The following is an 11,024-nucleotide window of genomic DNA, read 5'->3' on the forward strand; positions in this document are numbered from 1 at the left end:
TAGTTATAATGGTGAAATGTAATCTCTTTTTGGTGATACTATGGCAACAATCTACATCTATTTAATACAAAATATTGCAAAAAGGGGATGAACAAGTCTCCAAAGTGTGGTTCAAAGTTGAATTTCAATCCATTATTTAGTGATACCTTTCCTGAAACTATAGACATTTATTTATAGACGTGTAAAAAAAAACTATACCTTTTTCCCCGTTTTTACATAAAATTGAATTGAAAAGATCGAGGGTCAAATTTTTGTTGAAAAATACTACAGTAATTTCCGGACCTATGGGCGGTACGGATGTGAAAATCAAAATAGCATATAAAACATGCTAAAACATTCTAGACATATAAACCTACTGCCAGTTACTGTGAGTACTCTCAGATCTTTACTAATGGCCTTTTTGTTTTTGGGATGTATAAGTGCCCAGCCACTATCACTCTTTTTTTGTTTTTTCTATGTGTATCCATCTGACGAGTTAAGCCTTTGTCAACTGATTTTTATTTGTACTGTTACACCACTGTCCCAGGTTCGGGAGAGGGTTTGGATCCCGCTAACATATTTAACGCCGCCACATTATGTATGTATGTTCCTGTCTTAAGTCAGGAGCCTGTAATTCAGTGGTTGTCGTTGGTTGCTGTGTTACATATATGTTTCTTGTACATTTATTTGTAGGTCGTTAGTTTTCTCGTTTGAATTTTTTACATTTGTCATTCCAGGACCGTTTATAGCTGACTATGATGTATGGGATTTGCTCATTGTTGAAGGCCGTACGGTGACAAATAGTTGTTAATTTCTGTGTCATTTGGTCTCTTGTGAAGAGTTGTCTCATTGGCAATTACACCATATATTCTTTTTTATATTGGAAGGCTATATTATTCTTCAACTATCTAAATTCAATTTTATTGTACAAAATCTTTTATGCTTACACATGGCCAAAATGCGAAACTAATCTTCTAACTGTGTATTGTTACCTTCACTGTTTAGTTAATTTTTGATAATGGCCATTTGACGTGGCTCGGTACTTATACATCCCGTCATATAGTGTTGTTGTGCTTTGGTGAAATTTGTATGCTTGTCTTTTTTGCTGGTGTGCTGTGTCTGTATGTCTTTTCCCGCTTCTTTGATGACATAGTTGTTTGTTTTTATAGTGATTAAGATTATAACACAATAATGACTGCTGTACCCCTATTTTGGACATTTTTTTCTTTTATCTCTGTTTGTTTTGATCACACATCGTTATCAATATAATGTAATTTCATGCGACTGTCATACAAGTGGGAGGTTAAGCAAGCTATAAAACCAGGTTTAGTTCACACCATTTTCTACATAAGAAAATGCCTGTACCAATTCAGGAATATGACAGGTGGTATCCATTCATTTAATGTGTTTTAGCTTATTATTTTGCTATTTGATTAGGGACTTTCCGATTTGAATTTTACTCTTAATTACACCTTATGTAAGAATCCCTGGGTATTGATTGTTTTTTGGACAATTGAAAAGTCTATGGTTTTGCAGGGGAAAACCCAAAAATTATTTTGAGCAAAAACAAAATAGGAGGTGCTCAATAGCATTACATCATGAAGAATCTGAGAAAGTTTTATCAAATAATATAAAGTGGTTCAGGAGAAGTTGCGGATACAACATTGGTACCCTCATTTTTAGGCAATGGCAAAGTCCATGTTTTTTAAATAGAAATCCCAAAAATTATATTGAACTAAAACGAAATAAGAAAAAGAGTGGCAAAAGATACCAAAGGGACGTTGAATCTCATAATTAATTAAAAAAAAAAAAAAACTGACAAAGCCATGGTTAAAAAAGAAGCAGACACAGACAAACAGACAAACAACACTTAACACAACATAGAAAAATAAAGATTGAGACACACGAACCCCACCAAAAACTGGGGGTGATCTCAGGTGCTCCGGAAGGATAAGCAGATCCAATAAGAGGTGCACAATGGTTCAAGTCTACGAAGTCTCATTCATGTTTTTTTTAACCATTTCATTGTCTTCTCTTCGCTTGGTATACAGTTTCAGCGTCATTTGATATTGAAGATTACGTCAACATTAATATATTACCTTTACAATAGCTTCACTGAGGAGTTACATTTCAGCGGAGGAAATGTATTTATATGTATCTTTGTGAATCTTTGGGATCACGACAGATCAACCAATCAGCTGAATTTCAAGTATTGGAATTGTGTATTTTTAACGCTGTTTTTGCATACTTAATAGGATAAAAATGTAATGCTGTTAGTATACATAAAACAGGCAATAACTCTCGTTACTCCTGGGAAAATTGCCGGGATTTTGCAACCTAAATGGGTAATTTAAAATTAATATTTTTGTTTCGTCGAACTTTTACCTTACGTTCATGGTTCATATGCCAATGTTGGATTTCTTTGAATTGGTCTGTTTTTCAGATACTTTAGGATAGTCAAACTATGTATGGCGTATTTAATAATTGTAGGGTGTACCAATCTGTCCGGCATGTGTCATTTTACCTTGACATCATTTCATGGTTCATTTTTTTCTATGAGGTTTGTTTCTGAGAAAATTTTAGCAATATGCTAACGGAATTCGATGTTAGGAATGATTGTAAAGCCTACATGTCTGTGTGAAAGGGTTTAGTTCGACTTTAATGCATTACATTTATCACTTACATGTTAATTTAAAGTAATGCTTGAAGAAAAAAATCTTTTTTGTATTATCAACATAAATTAAAATGAGAATATTAGAACAGGCGACAAATATAAGTGTGTCCACTCTTGTTGCTTTTCGGTCAATTCCTGCAAATTGATATATATATATATATATATATATATATATATATATATATATATATATATATAGCTATTAAAACCAGGTTAGCGATTCAGGCTCCTATGAGTAAAGTTAGATTACCGGAAATCGTTAAAGTGTGACCTTATCTTGGCCTCAATTTCACAGCCCAATAACAGAGATTCATCGAATGAGCGATTTAGACACCTAGTATATTGTTTAATTATATAACAATTTGTACATTATGGAATGTATTAGGCTGTCGTCATCACGGTCTGTGGCATAACGATAACTGTTTTGTTATATATTTATATGTCTTTATTAAATTGATTGCTGTTTTACTTACAGCGGCAAATAACAAATAATTTTCATAACGATAATATAAGTTTACTTAATTCTTCACTATTGAAAACAGAAATGTGGGTTGGTTAACAATTTTCCAAAATAAACTGATTTCTGATAGAATAATAAAAGTCGATACCCATGAATTCATATATATCTCGAACATTTTCACACGTTGATGAGAAATAAACTAAAATCAATAATCAAAAACCTAGCAAAACACAGCTTTCATAAACACTTTTTTTTCAAAATAGTAAAGGTTTATGATTCGTATCTCAAGGGAGAACAGAAGTAAGCATACAAAATAGTGTTTTTGCTTCCTGTGGTGTGTCCACGACGTTGAAATCATCCAGATTCACACTTGTAATTTGCTGGATGAATTGACAGAACTCTTCTGAACAGCCTCTGCATGGGCAGCATTGGTTTGGTGTAGAGCCTAGTAATGTCATCAAAGAAACTTTCGTCACATGGTATGTCATAGGAATAGTCGACAGCGTCATAAAGTAGTGGCTGGTTGTACATAACATCCGGGACGCCATAGTTTTGATCAACTTGACGTTGTGACCGAATTCTATGACTATTCCACATATTTTTGAAAATATCTAAATGTTGTTGTATAACTGGCAGGAAACAAAAACGTACACACTCTAGATGAACTGGATTTGTGTTATTGAGCTCTCCGTTATCTATCATGTCTTTAAACATATTTCTCCAGAATGTGGTGAAGTAAGGACACAGAAAACTCCACAGCATCTCAATCCTTTGATTCCCAGTTGATCGCCCCTCAGAAAAACTTCTGTACCCTGACATGTTATCATTGTGAACTGCACGTAACGCTATTTGTATCGACCTTATAATAACGTTCTCCGTACCAGCATCTGACCGAACCAATCGTGGAACACGCTTGGATTGTCTAAGGAATTCTACAAAATTAAGCGCAACATTACGTGGGTTTTTATTCGTATGACTTGCAGTTAGCCAAATGATTTTTCGAGAAAAGCCATCGATTGCTCCATGCACTGATATTCCAAAGGGTTTGAGTTTATCATATCCATCTATGTGAATACAAAAATTTGGTCCTAGATTACAATATCTTCTTCGCACAAGTCGACGTCGAGATCTTGCAACTACACCATCATAATGTATAGCTGTCAGTGCAATTCTCACCGTTTCCTGAGTAGCATTGATGCCACAGCAAGAATTAAGTATTTTCCACATTGCTCTATATCCAATATTAGAGTATCCTTGTTTGTGCAGTTGAATTATCTTTTGAACGATATTAATCAATGGACTCTCTGCACCATATCTTCTCAGTCGAAGTCTTTTCATCATTCTGTAGACTGTCTTAACCCTAACAAATTTATTATGAACGAAAAGTAAAAATCCAGCTATTTCTTTAGCCGTATATGAAGAAGTAAAATAATAAGCAACTAACTCATCCGTTGAAGCAGTGTCACCTGGGTAACGCAAAGGATTTACAGTGTCAGCCATTTTATAATATGTTCTGAAAAAAAAAGTAAACGGTTATATACTTCAAAAGCAAAATCGTAACTAAAACATGCTTATAATGAGGCAAGCATGTTGGAGGTCACAGATTGAGAATAAAGCCAGTTTTAAATTCAACTTTTCATTCTATTTAAATTAGGGGTTCATATTGTATTGTACATTTCATGATGACTTTTTGTTGACGCAACTGCACGTACTTAAATACTTTCGTTATGACCTTGTTAATTTATCAGTTCCTTCTACATTACTATTTTCTGAATATGTTGCAGATCTCGCAAATTCACAACTTTTTTTGCAGAAAACAAAATATGAGCCAACGAACATGGAAGTTACCTTTTTGGTTTATTTACAAATTCAGCAAACATATCTACATACATCTTACAAACATATAGAAAAAATCCCTGAAGTTTAATACTACCAGTAAATGCAGTTGTAACTAATAAAGGAGAAACAATATCTTGAAAATCTGAATTTTAGATTATCATTCCCAATCCTACTCTGAGCAGCACTTTCATAATTTATTTCACGCTTTCAAAAATTGCCGTGAATTCTTTCAAACAATGCATTTTTGTTAATAAAATTAAAAAATAAGAGATTTCCTCTCTCCAAATTTGATGCAACACATTTAAGATATATGCACTATACACATATATATCTTTATCGTAGTGACCACAGATAAATACCCATATAAAAATATTTTCAAATAATTTGAACTTCGACAATTAAAAAAAAATATAAATGCAAAAAATGATATTTGATTCATATCATATGATTTTAGTATTTTGGTAAACATAAAAATATTGTTTGAACCATTCAAGTATCTGTATTTGCAGTTTTAGGACAAAACGACCAGCACTAAATGCTAGGATTTGAAGTAAGAACATAGGGTTGATACGTTTTAAAAGATAAACTTGTATCAACTGGTGCAAGAAGATATGTGTCTAAAAACGTCATAAAAAACATATTTTTCTACTTGAACCGAGTAGTGGCGTAGTTTTACTTATTTGTTGTCAAAATATGTCTATACACTGTACATATATAAACTTAAAGTTCATACCCTATATATGCGACAATATATAACTTAAAATACAGTCAGCTTCAATTGTCTTTCAATTGAAAGCTGTTGATTTACATACTGAACAGCTTGATCTATGTCAAACTGTGAAAAGAATGAAACATGTAAAAATCTAAGTTGCTCACATGATGATACAATCAAACAAATATCAGTAAACATAAAATAAATTTGGCATGCATCAAAAATGACAAGAAATTTGAAATTTCGAGACAAATCTGCAATGGTTGCAGCAGTAACCTTAGTGAATGAAATATAAAGGTGTCTCAGTTGTGAAGCATGTGACAATATTACTACTTGGTTATCATTTATTGATGTCCCACTTATATCAAGGGTGGTTAAATTTCGCAAGGACATTACAAATGCAAGATTGTTTAGCGGTGTTTCTGCTACATACAATTCTTGAATAGTAGGAGTAAGCTTTAGCATAAATTTGGTAAATCTGTGTGACCCAAAAGTAATATTTTGGTTACTTAGATTGAGACATACAAGCTGATTATTTTTCACGATCATTTCCATCATTGCAATGTCTATAGTATAGGAATCGTCAAATTCTACAATAGTCCACAAGCTTTGCATTTTTCGCACAACATCCTTTAGACCTCTGCATATTTTACAGACTGTATAAAGTAACTCCGACACAGGAATATAACTAAGTACCATTATCACTAATTCTTCAGGAAGGTCTAATAGACTAGCTGAAAATATTAAACAAGTGAATTATTGCAAACACCTATATTTTATAAATGTCATACTTATTTTTTCAAGAATCTAATATACTTTTATTCTATATGTACGAGTGCTCAGGTGAAGACCGAAGAGCGTTGTTTTGTTATATTTGCCATTTTATAAATTAAAACAAAATTAAAATGTATCAATAGCTTCAAAAGTTATAGATATATTTTGACATTTTAACTGAGTTTACAAATGGAAAATATAACATAATAAAACCTCCAATGATGTTGACTTGAGTCTTTTTGTCGCTGTTTTTAAAAGAAGTAGAAGCTAGATATCTGCACTGAAATATATATCAAGCCACTCAGTGACTCACATAAAGTTTCAAGACACTTTATGTTAAAAAAGTCCAATGATTGGAGACCATGGTTCAAAGGTAAATTACTCAGAAATGAGTATGCAACATTCACCAATTTTAGATATTGATAAATTAATTATGTATATTTTTCATGTTAATTAATTTTACTAATATTCCACGTTTGATATGGAAACAAGGTATGGGATACCCATAATTGCCACGTTTATTGCAAGCCGTTCACGTCAAAACTCAGTATGTTTAAACCATTTTTCGAAAAATTTACACACTGAGAATTAGAAAGAAAATTACTGAGATGAAATAAACTGAAAAACACATCCTGAGAATTGAAAATTACACAATGAGATTTGTGCGCACTTTTTCTGCGCACAGATCTAATTTGCATATCTAATCTGTATCTATTACAATCTTAAACAACTAGGAGACAGAACTCGCTTTTAATTTGTAGCCTGAGTTCATGGCTCAAATTGTTATTTCGATTAAGTTTATGTCATCAGCAGTCCAAGGTCTGTTTAAGTTACGATTAGTAAAGATGTGAAGAATTTCCCTAAATCTCCTGTATCTTTAATTGACATTATTAGGAAACTCGAGAGTTCTAATGCATCTGTATGTATTTAAAACTTTAAAAACAGGTTTAATCCACAATTTTTTACATTATAAAATGCCTGTACCAAGTCAGGAATATGACAGTTGCTCTCCATTCGTTTGATGTGTTTGAGCCATCCCCTTGTTTTTGCCATGTGATAATAAGGACTTTCTCTTTAGAATTGTCCTTGGAATTCGGATTTTTTGTTATTTTACTTTTTACAACTTGCACACAACATGTACATAAATCTCATTGTGTAATTTTTGAAGTCTCAGTGTGTAATTTTCAAAGCTCACTGTGTGTTATTTATATTTTTGTAATCTCAGTGCGTCTTTTTGATATCTCAATGTGTATGTTTTTATTCTTAGTGTGTGTTTTCAGGTTTTTTAATCTGTGGTTTTTTTTAATTCTCAGTGTGTTAATTTTTCGAAAAATGTTTTAAACATAGTTTTGACGAGAACTGCTTGCCATATACGATGATATAACGTTACCACATCTCTGTTCATACACATATTATACTTACAGTAATTGCAAGGGATCTCTAAGCTGACCTGTAAAATACAAGAACAGATCAAAAGATTTAATCACATTATAAAGTGCCATAGTTTGTCAGCTTGGCGTGTGACATCAAATTTCCCTCATTTTTTAAACTAGCTTATAATACAGACATTACAGCAATCGGACTTGAGTATGTACAGGTTCAAACAAAATCTTTTGTTAGCAACCTTGCTAGCTGAAGCGTAAAGTCGTTATTAGCTTATAAGGTTTACCTTTATTACCCTTATTTTGAAGTAGTTTAGTCCAAAAGACGATAAATTGATTAGTCCACTCTCAAATTAGGGTAGTAAAGGTAAACCTTAGAACGATGTTACGCTTCAGCTAGCAAGAAAGGTAATCAAAGTTTTTGATTGAACGTACATAGTCAAATCCGATGGCTGTAATGTTCAACATGATTAGACAGTCATTTATTTATTCCTGGTATGGCGGACTAAAACAGCTTATTTTTAATACGAAGTTAACAATACGTCATGTCAGTATTTATTGTAAAAAAAATATGGAAAATAAGGATAGATCATAGAGGGAAATTTTTGTTTACTAAATTTGAGAATGGAAATTGGGAATGTGCTAAAGAGACAACAACCTGACTAAAGAACAGAAAACAGTTGACAAAATTTGTCGTCTTTGTACTGTTTATTGCACACACAAAAACATTGCGGTAGGGGCTTTGCCCATTGTTAAAGGCCGTACGGTGACCTATAATAGTTGTTAATTTCTGTGTCATTTGGTCTCTTGTGAAGAGTTGTCTCATTGGCAATTACACCACATCTTCTTTTTTATATTAACCGAACAATTATAATTAATCTGCCCCTTCATTTTTTCAGTACTGCACGAGATTTTTTTTCTCGCTGAACACTTCGAAGTAACAAGAGTCACAAGAACAGTCATTGGAACTTTATATAGGGGGAGGGGGTCTATATAGTTCAAATGAACTCGTAGTGACTCAGTATTAAAACATCAAAGGATCTTATTTTGCCGCAACTGTGAATTAAAAAAATCAGAACTCGACTGGCTCTCTCCAACGTAAATTTCGTGACACCCTATGTTAATTTATAGTTAAACCTGATTATTTTATGAGGCGACCATTTTACTTTCACAGCTGGAGAAAAAGGGTTGTGTTTTTTTTTGCATCAAAAACAAAATTCCCATAACGTGTGTATACTACGGCAGACACGTGGAAAAGCCTTTTTATAGAAGTTTTTTTACAACAATAACTTAATGATTGATTGATTGATTGTTGTTTGTTTAACGCCACATGAGCACAACAAGGCTATATCGCGGCGAGATATCATTTAATAAATTGTTTCTTATCTTACCTCCATTTGCTTGAAATAAAATGCTCAAATGTGATGGCGACCTGATCCTTCCAAAATCAAAATGAAAATGAACAGGTTAAAATCGTGCCATATTTATCTCGATTTAGCTGAAAACTTTCCCGTTGCTCGCCTTAATTTAAACCAATTTGTTGCTTTATAAAACAATATATCGAAGAAAAAAAGGCAATTTATTATTATTGCATGATATTTTTATTGACTTATGAATTAATCTTAAAATGTTTTCTCGTTTTGATAATTTGTCGCGTTATTTAAAACGATTTATTTTTATGGCGATAAAAAACAAATCGGCTAAATGCCTTGTTAGGCATTTTGTCGAAAAAAATAAATCGCAGTAATAAGAAAAAAAAGGCAATTTATTATTATTGCATGATATTTTTATTGACTTATAAATTAATCGTAATTTTTTTTCTCGTTTTGATAATATGTCGCGTTATTTAAAACGATTTATTTTTAAGGCGATAAAAAACAAAGCGCCTAAATGCCTTGTTAGGCATTTTGTCGAAAAAAATAAATCGCAGTAATGAGAAATAAAGCATTTTCTCGCTAAAAGTTATATCGCCATCTTGGATTATAAGTATTAAAACGAGGGTAATATACGCTTCCGTACTTATATACGGAAGCGTATATTACCCTCGTTTTAATACTTATAATCCAAGATGGCGATATAACTTTTAGCGAGAAAATGCTTTATTTCTCATTACTGCGATTTATTTTTTTCGACAAAATGCCTAACAAGGCATTTAGGCGCTTTGTTTTTTTATCGCCTTAAAAATAAATCGTTTTAAATAACGCGACATATTATCAAAACGAGAAAAAAATTACGATTAATTTATAAGTCAATAAAAATATCATGCAATAATAATAAATTGCCTTTTTTTTCTTATTACTGCGATTTATTTTTTTCGACAAAATGCCTAACAAGGCATTTAGCCGATTTGTTTTTTATCGCCATAAAAATAAATCGTTTTAAATAACGCGACAAATTATCAAAACGAGAAAACATTTTAAGATTAATTCATAAGTCAATAAAAATATCATGCAATAATAATAAATTGCCTTTTTTTCTTCGATATATTGTTTTATAAAGCAACAAATTGGTTTAAATTAAGGCGAGCAACGGGAAAGTTTTCAGCTAAATCGAGATAAATATGGCACGATTTTAACCTGTTCATTTTCATTTTGATTTTGGAAGGACCAGGTCGCCATCACATTTGGGCATTTTATTTCAAGCAAATGGAGGTAAGATAAGAAACAATTTATTAAATGAAATCTCGCCGCGATATAGCCTTGTTGTGCTCATGTGGCGTTAAACAAACAACAATCAATCAATCAATCAATCTTTAAGTTATTGTTGTAAAAAAACTTCTATAAAAAGGCTTTTACACGTGTCTGCCGTAGTATACACACGTTAGGGGAATTAAGTTTTTGGTGCATAAAAAACCCAACCCTTTTTCCCCAGCTGTGAAAGTGTAATGGTCGCTTTAAAAAATAATCAGGTTTGACTATAAATTAACATAGGGTGTCACGAAATTTACGTTGAAGAGAGCCAGTCGAGTTCTAATTTTTTTAATTCACAGTTGCGGCAAAATAAGATCCTTTGATGTTTTAACTCTGAGACACCACAAATTCATTTGAACTATATAGACCCCCTCCCCCCTATATAAAGTTCCAATGACTGTTCTTGTGACTATTGTTACTTTGAAGTTTTCAGTGAGAAAAAAAATCTCGTGCAGTACTAAAAAAATGACGGGGCAGATTAATTATTGTTCGGTTAATATAAAAAAGAAGATGT

The sequence above is a fragment of the Mytilus galloprovincialis genome, chromosome 12, assembly GCF_965363235.1.
Source record: "Mytilus galloprovincialis chromosome 12, xbMytGall1.hap1.1, whole genome shotgun sequence".
Taxonomy (NCBI): Eukaryota; Metazoa; Mollusca; class Bivalvia; order Mytilida; family Mytilidae; genus Mytilus; species Mytilus galloprovincialis.